General features: G+C 41.2%; 1 protein-coding gene across 2 annotated transcripts in view; it reads right to left on the reverse strand.

Moving 5' to 3' along the window:
- Sntb1 (syntrophin beta 1) overlaps positions 1–18451 on the reverse strand; it is a 259214-nt gene that overhangs the window by 111780 nt on the left and 128983 nt on the right. The gene's annotated exons all lie outside the window — the stretch shown is intronic.

Consider the following 18451-nt stretch of genomic DNA (forward strand, 5'->3'; position numbering starts at 1 on the left):
CTGCACCCTGGACTGCGTGGGTGGGTATAGTATCATAAGACACAGAAGAAGAGTGGTGTGTTGGCTCAGTGGGTCAAAGGTACTTACTATAAAGTCTGGCAAACTGAGTCAAACACGCACATGAGTCAAACACACACACACACACACACACACACACACACACACACACACACACACACACTAGCAATAATTAAAACCCAAAGAGGGACAGACAAGATGCAGAGACCGACAGCAAAGAAGGCGATGGAGAGATGCAGCAATATGGCAAGGTTTTAGGCATCCAACAGGGAGCTAGGAGTTAGAGATAGTACCTGTCTCCATCCTGTCCCCCAGAAGGATGCTGCTCTGTCAACACATTGATGTCAGGTCTCCAGATTCTGAAACCCCAGGTGCATCAGTTTCTATCACTTCCAACTACAAGTGATGCTTGCTTATATCACATGACCGTCTCCCTGCCCGTGGTAGGAGCAGGAAGGTTCTGAAGCTTAAAATCCATGGAAACCCAAAATAGGTCAGTGAGAACTTAGTCTGTCCCCACATTTAGACTTGCTGTCTTTTCAATAAAAATGACCATTTCCACTAACATCCTATCCTCTCAGACCAAAAGGAAAAAAGGGAATCCATTGGAAACAACCACAAACAGTCTTGGGAAAATGCTGGGTCATGGTAGGCCTCTACTCAGCCACTAAGCATTGCCTTCTACTTCCTTCTCCCAGGACAAAAAGAAGAAATGAGTCCTTTGCTCACTGTGAGTCCTACATATCTGGAACTGGGGATGAGGAAGGAGGAGGGAGCCGAGGAGCAATAAAGTCAGGAGGGCTGATGGGAGCTATTTTGAGCAAGCCAGTCTTTAATAACTCCTATTTTGTTCCCCAGTTGAACTGACCACTGCTTGATGAATTGTGTTTATCTGTAGTTCAGCGATAAAGTTCTCCTTTAATTCCCCGTTGAATAGAAATATTTAGGGCAACGCCACAGCTGCGTTTATTCTCACACTCTGCCACAGTTATGTAAACACCGCCTATGGAACTATTTCTGATAAAGGCCCCATACCAAGGCCGAGGAATTAGATGCTCATTCTAGATGTCTGCCAAGATGAGCAGTCTCGATCCAGCTTGGCACGGCCGTGAATGGTATCACAGCTTCTCAGAGATCATTTGGCAAACCTCAGGATAGAAGAAGCCCTTTCTTTCCTCGCTCTTGCAAAGCTTCCACGGAGCCAAACACTTCCCAGCATTCTCTACTTCTCTTGCTCAGAGACTGACACGTACAACTTGAGGTCTCCTCACACTAAATTAATTTAGTCAAAACAGAAGTTGCAACCTGAAAACTCCTCTGATGTGAAACTGGAGAAAACAAAGATGAAGCTATTTGCTTTTGACAGCCTTGAATCTCTAAGATGTAAACCACACAACCAATATGGCCGCTCCCAGGTCTCAGATCCATAGTTCCTCTGGCTTGGAGGAACTACTTACTAAAAGACAAATATATGGGTTACTCTCTCTGGATGCCAGAGTTTTGATTTATTTTTTGAAGGGACACTAGCCTATTTAAGCCTGTGGCTCTGGCAAGCCTTGTCCTTCTCCCTCATTCCCCCTGTCTTGCTAAATACTGTTAGATTACATTTGTAAACCTACCCACCAAGGTCTATTTCCTTATTTGGCCACGCCCTCCCACTGAGGCTGATCACCAAAGTCCAGCAATCAAAGTCCCCTTTAGCTCACCTACTTAACACACTGAATTAAAACTAAACCCTTCATTTTAATATGGGGTTTCCCTCTTTGACCTTTATAAACTGTCATTTTCCTACATATCAAGTCTGTCTGTTTTCTATCCAGAGGCAGTCCTTTGTCCCTCCAGGACAAATATCTGTGTTCTCTTCCCCTTCTCCTTCATGCCCTATCTCCTTTTAGACCTCCCCTTCTTCTCCTCTTAAAAATGACCCCTGCAAGGTCATTTGCTTCTGTTTTTCTGCCTGAGTCAGAAAGCCGCTGCTTTAACTTTTCTTCCCTGCTTAGTAAAGGATCTCTGTGAAAACAGGTGTTTGGGTGTGGTTTGTGCCTACTCAAGGGTTGGGAGGAAGCCCCCACTGTGCGAGGGGGTGTGCTTCTCTTGCTTAGAAACAGAGACTGAGGGGTAAAACTTGAGGTCTCCTTTTTATTTGAGGTCATTTACTGAGGTCATTTTTATTTCTACCTTTACACTTTTCTTCATTTCCCCAAAACAGTCTTTAATGTAACCAGACAGAGAGAGAGAGAAAGAGAGAGAGAGAGAGAATTTTCTATTTACTTTTTATTTTGATAAAGAAAGGCGTGTTTAGCAAGCTTTAACAAAGCCACCTGTGAAAAATGATTTCCGAAGTAAACAATAGAATTATGCTAAGAAATAAATGTATTTTATTCTTAGATAACACTAAACAGAAATAGGTGAAAATAATAAATATATATTATAGCTAAACGACTTAAAAGATAGATTTTTTTTTTTAAAGGAAGCAACAACATTGAAAATAAGGGCTGGTACTTGTTCTGTGGGGGTGCAAACCTCACCAAACAAACAACCACAAAAATAAGTTTTGACTTTTTTTTAGTCCATTCACCCAGCCACCGTAGGAACTGGGTCCTATCGTATCCACTCCATGGGTAAGATATTTTATCGTATGGTACTTACTCCTTGGGTAATAAGCGGCCTTTTGGAGGGGTAGGGTTATCTAGGCTCATCCAGTCGCTAACAAAGCACATTGTGCCTGGAGTCAAGGTCATCTGACTCTAAAGCCCATGCTTTAGTCATTATACTGGTATCATTTAAACACAGCAGTACCACAAAGGCTCATGGGTATACTAGGTATTTTCTTATTGCTCTGAACACGCATGTGACAAAGGCAAGTTAAAGGAAGAAGTGTGTGGTTTACAGTTCGAGTGGTAAAGCTATAGAAGGGTGAGGTGTCTGGTCACATCACATTTGAAGTCAGCAACCAGAGAGGGGTGGAGGTTTAAGCTTAGTCAGTGTCAATCAGTCCTCGATCCCTCACCAGGAAATGTTGCTCCCAGTATGCATTTGAGACAGATCTTCCCACCTACTTTCGCAGCTCCCTCCTAGACATGCAGAGTCTGTCTCCTTGGTGATTCTCGTCCTTGTCAAGTTGACAATCAGTATTAACTTTCACAATGGGTGAAAGGTTTAGTCACTATGTCACCTCAAGGTGCTCAGGATCTTAAAGAGAAGGAACTTTATTAGATTTTTTTTTTTAAGTTACGGGGAGTTTAGTTTCAAAGGGGATTGTGGGAGCTGGGTCTCTAAGTCTCTTTCTGTTTCATGGTTCATGTTTGCAGTTGCTCCATTACCTGCACCCACCATGAGGTGCCACCCTTGCCAGAGGTCAAGCAAACTGAGCTCTGACCTTGGATTTGAACCTCCAAGCTGTGAGCTAAATAATCTTTTTCTCTTAATAAATTTAATAGCTTCAAGCATTTTTGTAGTTGGCATTTTCTTTGGGCCACCAACCAGCTCCCAAGTAAAGACGCAGAGACTTATTAATTATGAATGCTGGTCTTAGTCTAGACTTGTCCCACTAGCTCTTTTAACTTAACCAGTTTCTATTCGTCTTTTTAATTTTTTTTTCATTCTGTATGCCCTATTTTCCTGCTTTCTTTGTATCTGGCTGGCTGGCCCCTGGCATCTCCCAAGCATCTCTTTTTTTTTTCTTCCTCTGCACCAAAATTCCTGCTCCTACTCACTCTCCCTGGGCAGAAATCCTGCCTATACCTCTTCCCTGGCTGTTGGCTATTCAATTTTTCATTAAACTAATCAGGTGCCTTAGGCAGGCCAGATAAACTGGAAGCACATCTTTACATAGTTAATCAAATGCAACACATCTCTACATAGTTAAATATTCTGCATTACAAACAAATGTAACATGTCTTTACATAGTTAAACAAACATTCTATTCCACAACACATTTTCGGAAACTGACTAGTACATGTCTCGTTCTTTGGAGGTTTATAAACATGCCTCATTTAAAAGGGTGAGGACTATGTTGTACCCTGTTTTCTGCTCTGCATCTTTGGAACACCACTCTGGTAAACTGGGAAAGTTTTCCAAATTACAAGTAGAGTTTCACCATGTCATATGGTGGAATTCAAGTTCTATTTTTCATTGCTGCCCGGGACCTGGGTCGTTCCTATAAACTAGCAATGCCAAGGAAGATGATTCTGTGACAAGGGAGAGCATCTCTGGGAAGATGTGGTGTGGAGACAGCCAGGTCTCAGTGACAGGGTTTGGTCAGTGCTACATGTCTGTGGGGCAAGCAGAAATGGCCATGTGAATTGTAAGAGGATTATAAGGTGGGGTGGCAACAGGGATGCTTTCACTAGCCCAGCTGTAGTCATGAAATTGCCTGTTGCGCTTCTAAACATTGTTCTTGGAAATCTTCAGGAAATACAGGGGAACTCCAATCCCTTCCATCAGGCTTTATCCTGTTGTGGAAGTCTACACTCCCCAGCCAAGAATGTAGATTTAGGAAGCAGGTTGCTATGATGAAAGCTAATGAGACCATCTAAAGAATGTGTCAAGTGTGAGCAGTTAATAAGGGGGAAAAAAAGCCAGAGTTTGTGTTGTTTTTCACAAAATCCTATTTGGAAAACAGGTCATGCATGTTAATAGCCTTCCAAGCACTGAAGGAACCTGACAGTGTCTCTCATGTTGGCTAGATTCCCGCTTTAGAATGATGTACAAATTTATAAACAATGTGAAGCATTTCAACATGTTGACCTCCCCTTGGGAAGTTGTGTCCTCATCAAAAAAGGAAAGGAGTCGGCTAAAGTCAGAGCTAAAGAAAACATTCCACTTTCCCACTACCCATTTCATCAGTACTTTACAAAATAATCGGTGATTTGTTCTTGTTCAACTGGTTAGAAATCTTATTATACAGGTACAATGTCCGTGAAATACTTTGGCCTCTCGGTAACTTACACTGAGAAGTAATTTTCTCTACAGTTCAATCCAGAGTATAAACATCTGAGAGACCATTTCCTCATCTTTTGAATTAGATCTGTATTGAGCTAGGACAACTGAATTCAGCAAATGAAAATGTAAGATGCCTAGTTAAATGTGAGTGTCAGATAAACAAGGGATAATACTTACTGTATGTCCTAAGACATATAGAGTGATGGAGATGAAAAAGTACACAGATGAGAACATGAATAGAGAATAAAGCACAATCTTTTGGTAGATACACTATAGGGGCATAGAAGGGTTAAATGCCACGACACTGCCCGGGTTACTGGATTAGGTAATAAATGAAAGGCAACGACACTGATGACAAAAACTGAAAATGACCCAGATTTTGAGAGAATCAGCAATTCTCAATTAAAATGGTTACCCAACATTATGCTATTTATCAACCAATTTACCCCACATGATTTCGTTGGCCTAAAATAACCAATGTATGACCTTGTGGGCCTTCTCCAGATTAGGGGCTGAAGCAAACAGCCTTGCAGGTGTGGAAAGCAGGACAAACAAATCACACAAAGATAAGGGAACCAGGACAACTATTCCCAAGGGCAGATATTAGAGAGAATATCGCTGAATATCATCTAGTGCATTAGTGGAGGATTTTATTTTTAAAGAATGAGATTTGGCTGTCTAGATCAATTATCAAGTTCTAACAAAAGCATCCTTTCATTCATAAACAAACCAATTATTTTTCAAGGATCTGGGACCTTCCAGACCTGGCATTAAGTACATGGAGAGAGAACTCAGCATAGATATTATTTCTAAAACCAGTGAGATGACTTTCTATCCATCTGGCACCAGAAAACCGTTCTTATGTTTCCAAATAATGAGAGAGTATAAGGACACAGAATCTTGTGGCTCTCAACAAATTGCTGAAGCAATAATCAACCATGTGAAGCTGCCAGCTACTACATGCGGTAAGAAAGAGAAACTCTTTCCAACCATCCAGTTTGGTTTTTCTCAGGTCTTTTGTCACGGCAACTGAACACTGGTTCATTGCAGAAGTCAGCATTTGCTATCTTCAGGGTTCATGTGTTCCTCAACAAAGCTTTCTAGTGACTCCTACACCCAAGAGGAAGATGGTTCCAAGAGGACATCAAAGAGAAGGATATGGAAGAGAAGGAGGTGAAGATAGTTTACCCCATGAGGGGACCTGGGGAACTTGGAGTTTGGAAGTGAAAAACACCACGGGAAAGCTGTGTTAGCCATCGGGAGATTAATACAGAGGGAAAAGGAGAAACCAAAGCCACCCCGATTTCATGCATGAACCAATGAAAAGAACAAAAGTCAGAAGGAACCTTACGGAAAGTAGCAGTTAAAGGTACAAAGTCTCCATTCTGGAGGAGAGAGCTGGTTTATGTGTCATGTGTGCGGGCATGGAGCCCAGGTTTGGGGAATGAAGAAGGAGTGGAAACCCACAATGCACTGAATGTAAATTCAAGTTCATGATTTTCCAGGGGAGAGGCCCTCAGCTGGGGGCCAGGGCTACTTCCTGTGTTTGAAAGACTAACTGAAGTACTCTGCAGATGTTCCACTGTCAACGTCTTGATGACAATGACAGCTTCATAATTATCTCCTCTCTGGACGCCTTTGCTCAAAGGCACTTTGACCTCTCTTGTAGACAGCTGTAATCATTTTCATTACCTGGCAGATTTAAACAAGTGCAAACACATAAATCAACTACCCATACAAATTGCTGTTTTTCAAACCTGTATCTGAACTATCCAGACAAGTTTTATATCATTATGTGATTTTTGGGCTAGTTGTAAGAAAAGGCGAAAATCAGAATCATGCAAATGTTCATCTCACGGGTTTTAAAAGGTCACATGACACAGTAGTCAATCTTCTTTATTCTCCCAGTAAATGCCAAGGCATCAGACAAGTTGGGAAGAAAGGCAGTCCTTGTGGGAATCAGCATAATAATAATGGTGGGGTTCGGCTTGCATTATTTTATTTTGACTATATCAGATTTTTGTTTTGTCTTGTTCTAATGCATGAAGGTTGTAAGATGGAAAAATTGTAACGGGTGAAGGAAACTAACTTGAAGCTTTCTAATTCTTGATACCAGGGATATGCAGGGAAGAGACTAAGGACATGGTTTCTGCGCTTGTTGCCAGGGAGATCCTGGGATGTTCCCATGCCCACCTCTGCCTTGCAGAATCCCAAAGCATTTGTTCACTCTACATTTATCCCATGTGATTTTACTTCATATCCAACGTCATGCCTCAGGCAGTCTGCAAAGGGAGTGCTCACCAGTTAGCATGCTTTTGACCATCACTTACATATGCCCCATCCCAGCAAACAAACCAAAGATCAGCCTTGGGAGGAAGGCGAATATCCATCACCTTCCTTACAATCAACTCACTCACTAAAACATAGTCATCAAATGCCTACCCTCTGCTTGACAGCCTGCCAGGCACAAGGACATGAAGACAAACAGGGTTTGGCTTCAAGGTGTTTGCCATCCACAGAGTCTGGACAGGTTTGAGTCAATGACAGGCAAGGAACGCAATCGGTCCTATATGACGCAGTGGTTAATGTCCTTCAAGGAGACACTGACTTGGTCCCTGTGCTGACTACACGGTAAGGAATTCACCCTCTCTGCAGTTTCTCATTGAGAGACAAGGGAATTGCAGCTTCAGGAAGACAGTGATAGCAACAGTAGTGACCTCACAGCTCACTGAAGATAGAAGTGCAGACATTGGTTAACCCAATAAAGGACTAGAGGCAGAGGAGTGAGCGTCACAAGGAATGCAGTGTTCTGAGCCACAGACATTGTATATGTGTGCAACTGAATTGTGTATATGTGTGCAACTGAATTGTGTATATGTGTGCAACTGAGTTGTATATGCTAGAACCTTTGGGAAGTTCTTAGAAGTAAGCAGAAAAGATGGCAAGGAAATTGAGGGACCAGTGTTAGAGTTGGAAAGCACCTATGGGCAGAGTGCCATGGCTGAGCTTGGGATGCATGAGATCATGCCCAGAAAGACTGACTGGTAGAGAAAGAACAGAGACATAGAGAACATCTGGGACATCAATGAGACTGCCAGGGCCACAGCAGCAGAAAAACACACATTCCCTGGAAAAAGAGACAACGTTCTGCTATGGCCATTTGATTTCTGAATCAATTCTTGAGTCTGCTAAATATCCCCAAAACACCCATCCATGGACACAAGGTTTACATAGTAGATATGGGGAGGCAGGGAATGTAAATAAAGGACTAGAGATAGCCTGAGTCACATAGCAATGCCGAAGCAGATGGCACCGACTTGATCACAATATGCAGCAGTACAGGTGTGCCCCCTAAGTGTGGGCATCAAAGGAAGGAAAGGCAGGCTGAGCTTCTGAGACCTCTGAGACATGGCTGGCACAAGGAGGTGATTGCCACAAGTTGAGGAGGGAAAGAAGGCTGGATGGTGGAGACACTGGCTAGGAGCAGAAAGGCATGGATGTATGTTCAAGAAGAGAAAATTCATCCCATTCCACCTAGACAATGATTTCTATAACTTCAGTTAATTTTGAACAGCTTTGCTAAGGTGAAACTGAAATAAAGTCAGTTGTACACATTTTAAATGTGTATATGTAAAACTTTAAGCTGAGGAATCTCAGCAGTAGTGCCCCCCTCCCCCGCCGCCCCTGGGAACCGAGGACCTAACAACTACACATGCACATGCTAAAATGTTGGGAACTTTCCATCACCCTGAATCCTTGTGAGTGTTCTCCAAATAGAGCTCCATTCCTGAAACTGGGACAAGATAACCCACAGATTTCCACAGATGTTTTGACTCAGTCCCTGGGAAAAGGGCAACGTAACTCTCAAATGTTTTCTCTTACCTCATCTGATCTGGCAACTGCTCTCCAGCCAATTATTGGTAATAGCCCTTTAAATAAGCCAATCATAATAGTTAAAGAACAACTCCCAGACTCCCCCCTTGTTTCTGTGGCTTTTTGCTTTAAAAGTAGCCTGTATCAGCCATTTGGGGTCTTTCTGGCTTCTCGAATGCTGAAAAACCCTGTCATGACAAAATTAATAAAATCCTCATGCTTTTACATCAACTGTGGTGTGAAAGACGGTCTCTTGGGGACTCCTCCTGGTAGTTTGACTTCAGGGTCCAACATTTATATATACATGTATATGTATATGCACACACACACATATATGTATGTTTGTATGTATATAGTGCTTTACAGTGCCTTTACCCACACTTTTGCTTGCTGTAGATTAGCTCACATTTTATTTAATTTCAATAAATCAAAACCCAGAGTATAAGTTCATTCACACAGCTTGATTGTTCTGAGTTCTTTTATGTTGAGGCATGGCTAATACGTCCTTCCCTTTTGGTCACCAAGCACTAACCCTCCGTGTGAAAGCACTGTGACTTACCACTTGCCCTTGGCAGAACTTGCGAGTCTTTTCAAGTTTGGGAGCATCAAACTTGCTAGGGTTATTCTACTTTTAAACAGTTTCTGAGATATATGTATTTATTTTATTTTACATGCATGAGCTTTTGCTTGCATGGATATGTGTGCCATGTGAGGCTTGGTGCCCACGGTATGCAGAAGAGGCTTCAAATCCCTTGGAACTGGGCTTATGGATGGTTGGGAACTGCTATGTGGGTGCCAGGAACCAAACTCTGGGCTCTGCTATTGCTCTAATTTTTGTGTGCACAGTGATGAGCAATGAGAAGCATCTTTGCCCATTTGCGATGCACCTGTCATCTATGATGAAGTGTCTGGATGAGTATTTCCTCTTTTTTAAAAAAATGTGAGCATATGATTGGGTGTGTATATATGTGTGTGTGTGTGTGTGTATGTATGTGTATATATATATATATGTGTGTGTGTGTGTGTGTGTGTGTGTGTGTGCCATGTGCATGCAATGCCTGCTGAGGCCAGAAGAGGTTGTCAGAGCCCCTGGAATTTGAGTTATATGCAGTTGTTGACTCTGTGGGTGCTGGAAAACAAACCTGGATCCTTTGCAATATTCAAAGCACTCTTAACTGCTGAGATATGTTTCCAGACCCTATTGCTTCTTTTTAAAAGTTGCATTGGCTTTTTAATATTGGGTTTAGAAATTTATACACACACACACACACACACATACACACAAATATATGCACATATATGTATATGTGTGTACATAATAATGTATATCTATGCATACACATACATATGTATTTATTCTCACTTAGATACAATGAGCAGTGCTTGCAAATATTTTCTCTAAAATCTGTTTTAACACTTTAAAGGATTTTAAAATGTGATAATAAAGTATAATTTATCTACTTTTTTCTTTAGGTATATGCTTTGGTGCCACACCTAGAGCCTTTGTTAAACTCAGATTCAAAACATTTTCAGATTCAAATACAGTTTTCCAAGAGATCTCATGGTTATCGGTTTTACGTTTAGGTTGATGAAACATTAGAACCAACTCTTGTATGCAATACAAGCTGCAGACTTAAGTCCACTTTTGCATGTAGAGGTTCTGTTTTCACAGTAGTGTCTATTAGAAAGGTCACTCTGTCTCCACTGAAATGTCTTTTCAGCTCTTAGAAGTCAGTTGTCCATTTATGCCTGTGTCTATTTCTAAACTCCCAATTGGGATTCATCAACCAGTTTGTCTGTTTTAATGTCTAGACTCTACTGTATTAGTTACTTCAACTTTATAACAAATCTAGAATGATGTGTTTGACTCACAGCAAGAAGGAAAGAGTAGCCATCTTAATAGCCAGCCCATCTATTCTGCGTATCACCATTTCTACCTGACACCATTGTCTTCCTACTGGAAGTGTTTCTTTAATAGATCTGTCTGCTCTTTAAGCATCTGTAAGTCTGAATGTCTTTGTCTTACATTAGACTTTAGAAGGTTTGTTTGGGTACATCATTATTTTCATCCCCAGAAGCCTAATTTGGATTTCATTTTAAAAAATGACTTCGTGCTTTTATATAACGGAACAAGGGAACACTGTTGCCTCAATTGTTTTAATGTCCATTTTGGGTAATTCTAACATCCACGCCGTTCAAACCAGTCCTGGGTCAAGGTTAATTGATTGCTTTCCCCCTACATTGTGACTGTTCTTGCTTCTTTGCATGGCTGGTTATTTTTTAGTAGATACCACCCTTTGTGAATTTTAAATTATCCAGTGCTAGATATTTCTGTATTTCTAAAAATATTCTATAGTGCTCTTTCCCAGGACGCAACTACTTGGGGAGCATTTGATCTTCTCAGGAGTGCTTTTCAGATTGCCAGGCAGGGCCAGCATGGAGCTCTCCTGGGGTGGCATGGTCTCTCCTGCGGGGAGCCTTCTGTGAACTCTACTTAACACCCCGAGAGTTGTAACATTTGGGGGAGAAAGGCAGTGTTCCAGACCTAGAGTGCATCCCACTGACACATCTCGGTCATGTGTGTAGGAGTGTTTTCGTTCACCTTATGTTTTTATATATTTTATATTTTCTTTCACCTTACATTTCATCTTTCCTCACACGTGAGCTACAGACAACCGCTCTAAACTTCTAAAACCTTTGTATAATTCTGTCTCCTTTCTAGTATCTACCTCGTGAATATGAGCTGTTTGGTCTTCCTACATGCTGAGCCCTGTCTTGCCATCTCAGGGCTCGACTGCACATTCATTCCTCTCTTGGGGCCATGGCCTGGCAACTCATTGAAGGGACATGCGAGGGCAATCTTAAGAGCTCTTTCTCTCAGTCACCCAGACAAGATTTGACATTGCTCATTGCACATTTAACTTATTTCTGAATTTTTTTCAGGTAGGAAGGCAACTGCCTCTCTATCTCAGTCAGAGTAGAAGTCTTATTCTCACCTTTTAAGATAAGCCTTTAAGATACAAGCACGGCAGCCTTTGTGACCATGAAGGTATGACGATATTAGTTACCTAATTCGATTCCATTCACTTCAGGGCAGTTCGGAGGTATTACTGATGAGCTACTGTATACCTGGCACTGTGTCTATAAAGGTGAATCATCCCCAAAAGTCTCTGCATTCCTAGTACCCATTTACAAATACAGATAATTAAAAGGCACCAGCTACAGGGCTGGCATATTATCCATGCTTCTTTAATATTATCTCACTTCTGGTGCCCGCTAACAATGTCCTCTAATTTTGCATCAAGGACAACTGGAGGAAAGAAGAAACTCAAACCATGCCCTCTTACTAATTGTAAATAATCTTCCTAAAGACTTGGGGGGCAGAAGTTGAAATCTAGGGGAAAATACTTTATGCTGGTGAGCCGTTGATCTCACAACGGTAACACAAACATCAGAGAGGAGCAAATAAAGTTCCCTACAGTTCCACCCTGGATCTGAGAGATCAGCAGTAGGCTGGGGTGAGGCTAAGACACTGACGGCAATGTGGGGATAGATTTTCCGTCATGGTTCCAACTTTGCGATGGGCATTCCATAAAAGGTTTGAAGCAGTTTGTTGACTTTTCCTGAAGCCTGGCATTCTGCCTGGCTCTAGGCAAAGTGGATGCTTTCTGGGGGAGAGATCAGTTTTCCCATCTGCACCAAAGGAATGCTTTCTGATCGTTTGTTAAAGGTTTATTTCCCAGGCACTGAGTGAATTTAATTAATTCCCCCGTCACCATCTCTTTCGTAGTAAATTTCTCGCACATGTGAATTCACTGGGAAATTGGATTTCATCGCTACAAAACAACAACAACAAAAAGACATCCAACTAAAGGAGGAGAGATTAGTTTGGTGAAAGCCCCATGACCTAGTCAAAATGAAAATGCCTGTCAAACTGTAATGGGATGAATCATATTAAAATCTGATGCCACAGGCCTGGAGACTCAGCATTTCCTCCAGACCTCCAGGGAGTGTGGAGCTGATTCTCCCACAGCACACCTTTGGGGAGCAAAGTGCTATAAAAGGCAAGATGCCCTTCACTGTCTTATTTTGGTATGAGTCACTTTTGGAAACGGGAACTCCTTCTCCACTGGACCTCAGTTTAACCTATTATAAAATGCTCTCTGGCGAGCTCCTGAAACCGTAGTGTGATCTATAATGTATAAGTGGACCATCCCTATTGCTGTTCAATTCCCTCATCCTATTGGCAGACATTTATTAAGGAGGCATTAAAGTACTGGGTAATTACATATATACTCTCTCCAACCCAAGTATGAGAAATCAATTTAGAGAGAATCACACATTAATAATGCGATGTCGTGTGTACTATCAGAGCTGTTTAAGCAACAGGGAATTTAAGGGAACATGGAGTTCTGAAAATAGAGATTTTTTTTTTAAAAAAAACAGGCTTGACTTTTTTTTTTCTTTCCTCATATGAAACCATGATGTAGTAGCCACAGCTGGAGCTGTAGGGTAGAAACTTTTGTTGCGGCTTTTCACAAGATGGCCTGTGAGTTGCTATAGGGTGAGTCAGTAAGCATGATCTCTTTCCAGAGTTCAGTCTACAAACAGCAGGGAGGCTGGACAGTGTCAATATTCTGGATCTCTGCCTAGAGTCTGCAACGGAATCGCTAGAGGGCTTATTAGATACAGGTTACTGGGTCCCACTCCCAGACCTCCTGCCATGAATTTCCATTCTGTAATGAATTTCCATCATTGTTAGCATTGATGGCTGCCGGCCTGCATGCATGATTTCAGAATCACTTGAAGGCATTGTGTTCTGCTTCCAGGCACGACAATGAAAACATATGGTGTTGCACTTTGCAATGGACGATCAGAAGGTCATTCATGATTTGGTGGAGGAAATGGCCTTTCCTTCCTTTCCCTACACAGCAGGGTTAGGGGAACTTGGAAAGGATTTGAAGACAGGGTTCAGTGTGATGGTTCTGCGTCTGTGTTAGAGATAGACAGGGCTGGACTCAAACCCTGCCTGTCACTTACTGGTTTTGGTCTTAGTGTAGTAAGCAATAGGAACATGATATGAGTTCTGGAGATAGTAACAGGAACGATTCCATTTTGACCTAGGGAAGTAGAAACACTGCCTGATTTTGATGTTGTCAGCATGAGGACTGCTAACTGTCCGGGGTTTGTGTAGCAGATCTGTTAGGGGTTTGTTAGGGAAGCGGGTAGATAGCTCCAAGCCGAAGTCGCCAGAGTATCAAATCACACTTTGCTGTATTCAGTAATGAGCGTTTCCTGGTAAGCATGTATTTTATTACAGCTTGGTAAATGTAACCAAATTTAACAATCTCTGGGAGCCTGTGGATAATCCCCGCTCCGAAGCCAAAAAGACACCAGTTTCCAGTGGAAAAAACACGGTAGGTGTGAACTCGGAGCTCTAGAGCTACCTCCTTGTCGCTCTGTGGCAGTCCTGCACAGTCTTCTTTCATCTCTAGTGACTCTACAGTGCAGTGCCACACTGACTGTAGTGACAATGCAATTGGATTCTAATAAATAAAGACTGCCCAAAGATCTGAGAGTAAAACAGTTCCACTGGGCAGCCTTACAGACCAGATTATGGTAACACACACTTTTAATCCCAGTAGCCACCCTAGTTGCTATAGAAATCAGGTGGGGTACACCTTTAATCCCAGTAGCTACCTAGTTGCCATAGAAATCAGATGAGGCATGCCTTTAATCCCAGTTCTAGAAAAGATTATAAGATGGGAGGGGGTATAGCTCTCAGTCACGGTCTCATTCTGAGATTCCTGGAGGAAGGATCACCATTTCAGACTAAGGTCGAGTTAAGAGCCAGTGACTGGCTGTTTTGGGTCTCCAGGTTGAACCCCAATTTCTGACCCTGAGTTTTTATTAATCATGCTTCATTTGGTGTCCAACTTTTTGGAGTATGAATTCATAAAAAATGTCATTTGCCTGAGGCTTTTTAGCCACCAGCACAGGTCAGAGCTGGGATTGGAATTCCAGCTCTAGAAACTGGACCCAAACTTAGCCACCTGGGTTTGGAAGAAAAACTAGCACTCCCAGCTCCCATCTGCCCCGGCTTAGCTTCCATGCAAAGAAAAGGAAAGAAAATACACGGAGAATCTGAATATAGTGTATTATCATGTTCTCTTTGAACTGTTTGACTGCTGAAGAAGGAACAACAGCTGCTAAAAGATATTTGCTTATAAATGCTGCTGGGTTAATCCAACCTATATATTTTGAAAATGCCTTGACTTCAAAATTTAAGACAAAATGTATGTTACTTTGGAGAAGAGATCCTCCCCTACACACACACACACACACACACACACACACACACACACATGAAAAAAGAGACTGTGGATTCATTCTGGATTAAGAAAAAATTTGATTAAAACGACTTAACTTCAAAATTTAAGTCAAAATATATGTTATTTGGAGAAGAGGTTTCGCTTTTCTTTCCATAGGAAGTAAGAAGCTGTGGATTCATTCTTGGTTAAGAAAAATAAAGTTTGATCAAGAAAGGCCCCCCTGAAAAATCTCCTATAAGAGCAGATGGCCCAGATGATCCAATGTTTCAGAGGACCTCTGTTGAAGTTTCTTCTGAGTTCTACATCCAGAAGAGCCTCCAGACTGCAGGCCGAGATGATCCAGCCTCACAGAATACTCTAGTCAGGACTAGAATCATAATTTTAAATTTTCCTTTAGTCCCCATAAGATTATCAGCACCCCCAATCATCAGGAAGTAGCCTAGAAAACTACACCCATATTCCCCTATAAAACTTTAAGACAATTCTGAACCCTCTCAGCCTCCGTGCCATAGTGCTTACCCTCCTCCCCTGGGAACCAAGGACCTAACAACTACACATGCATGTATGTTCTCCAGAAATTGGGGCAAGATAACCTTTAAGATGTTGACTCAGTTCCTGAACAATTACCCATACATGTATGTTTTGATTCAGTCCCCTGGGAAACAAGGTCAAAATGACCTCTTACCTCATCTGATCTGGCAACAGCTCTCCAGCCAATTATTGGTAATAGCCCTTTCGAATAAGTCAATCATATTGGTCAAAGAAGAACCCCCCCTTGCTTCTGTGGCCTTCTCCTTTAAAAGTAGCCTGTACCAGCTATTCGAGGTCTCTCACCTTCCTGAATGCTGAGGGACCCTGTCATGACAGAATTAATAAAATCCTCATGCTTTTGCATCGACTGTGGTGTGAGGGGTGGTCTCTGGGGATGACTCCTCCTCAGTGTTTGTACACTAGGGTCAAACACCCCCAAAATGAATTATGGATATTTAATATGTTGGTTACAAGTTATTATGGATAGTAGTCAGGAAAAAAAGCTAAACAAAGGAGATTAGTTAGATTCAAGGTTCTGTTTTGAAAAAAAATAAAAGGCCAGGTGATGGTGGCACATGCCTTTAATCCCAGGATTTCGGGAGGGAGAAACAAGAGAATCTCTATGAGTTCAAAGTCAGCTACAGAGCAAGTTCCAGGATGGACTCCATAGCTACTGAGAAACCCTGTCTCAAAAAAAAACAAAACAACAAACAAACAAACAAGAACAAAGAAGGAGAGAGAAAGAAAAAAAGGAAAGGAAAAAAGGGGATATAAAGACGATAAGATAGAAAGGTAGATTATTGAATCTACTCTGAAAAGAAATAGGGAGGATATAGATATGACAAAATAAAAAGATAGATTATTGAATCTACTTTTTAAAAGCAACTATTAGTTTTAAATGTTTTACATTGGTTGTACTTTTGTATATTGTATACAAATTCTGTATATTGATACAAATTTGACATTAATTTTGTTAAAACAATTATACATACATTTCTAATCTGGTTCAAGGTATACAGTTCATTTAACAATGTAATGCAAATTTCTAGTCCTTGAAAATTATTATCAACTGTTTAGAATAATAAAGAAATATAGGTTAGCAGTTAATCACCTAGTATAATCGAACTTGTAGTCTCATTAGGTATGTTTTCAAGGTCAAACAAAGATATAATTTAGATAGATTGGTCATCTTCAAACATTTCAGAGATCTACAGAATATGACACTCAAGATGTTTTAATAACAGTAGAAAAAGACAAGATCTCCTGAGTAAATTGGGAGCATGGGGACCATGGGAGAAGGTAGAAGGGGAGGGGAGAAGAAAGAAGGGGAATGGTGAAAAATATATAGTTCAATAAAAACAATAAAATAAATAAAACTTGGAGGAAATAAAAAACCACATGCTTCAGTTAATTTATGGCACAAATAAAGAAATAAATGCCAACAAAACAAAAACATGTTTTAATAACCTAGGTTCTTCTTTTTTTTTTTTTGACAATGAAATGTGTCTGCTCCTGACAGCACCAATCTACTTCAGAGAAGATAATGAGCACTGAAAAAACTCCACTGGAGTTTATTTTCTTTGTGGTAAAAGTAAGCCACTGGGTATAAAATACTCGTGCCTGAACTGCTGACAGTATGCTGCCCTAAAAAGACAAGCAGGACACAAAATATTACAGAAAAGTCTGTCGGATATGTTAGGCCTGTAGGCTGAAGATGGATGCCCCAACATTAGCAGAGGAACTTTGGGTAACTTTCTGTCATTACTCATAGGTTTTGGAAGTTGCTTGTTTGTACTTCCTGCTTATTCAGTTAGTATTATTTCTTTCTTGGGTCTCTGAGGGAGTTGAAAATTAGATAGTTATAGTTTAGCAGACACAGAAAGGAAATTATGATAGAAAGTAAATTAGGTATAAGACTGTGGACTCACAAAGATAGAAATATTTCTCTGAATTTGTCAAATGCAAATGGACTAGACATTGTTGATGTATTTATTACCTGTATATATTGTATATAGTCATTGTATTAATTATTGTATATAATTTTCTTATATTAGTTATAGCCTTCTTTTTTAGACAAAAAGGGGAAATGCAGTGACATTTCGATTGTATTTTAATAAATAAAGACTGCCTGAAGATCTGAGAGTAAAACAGTCCCACTGGTCAGCCTTACAGATCCATTATGGTAGCACACACCTTTAATCCCAGTAGCCATAATGACATGCACCTTTAATCCCAGTAGCCACCCTAGTTGCCACAGAGATTGGGTGGTGGTGCCCGCCTTTAATCCCAGTGGTGCACACCTTTGATCTTAGCCCTGGAGAGGATTATAAAATGGGGGGGGGGTGGGGACAGCTCTGAGCCAGTCTCATTCTGAGATTCCTGGAGGCAGGATCGCCATTTCAGACTGAGGTCGAGGTAAAAATCAATGACTGACTGGTTTGGTTTTGGGATCTTCAGGTTGAACCCCAATTTCTAACACTAAGTTTTTATTAATCATGCTTCAATTAACCCTACACTCTACACCTGAGAAACTGAGATTTGACCTCCGGGAAGTGGATGAGGTTTTGTACTTTGGGGGTTTTGATTCTGCAGGATAATTCTAGAGGAGTATTTCTCATGTCTTTTCAATGACTAGAAGACCCCATGGAGAATTTGAAACAGATCCCCAGATCTCTTTTTTTGGGGTGGGGGGTTACAAGTCTGTGGGTTTGGAGTGGGACTGGAGTGGGGTGAAGAATCTGTAATTTTAACCA

This window comes from Myodes glareolus, chromosome 19 (genome assembly GCF_982192425.1).
Source record: "Myodes glareolus chromosome 19, mMyoGla1.1, whole genome shotgun sequence".
Classification (NCBI taxonomy): domain Eukaryota; kingdom Metazoa; phylum Chordata; class Mammalia; order Rodentia; family Cricetidae; genus Myodes; species Myodes glareolus.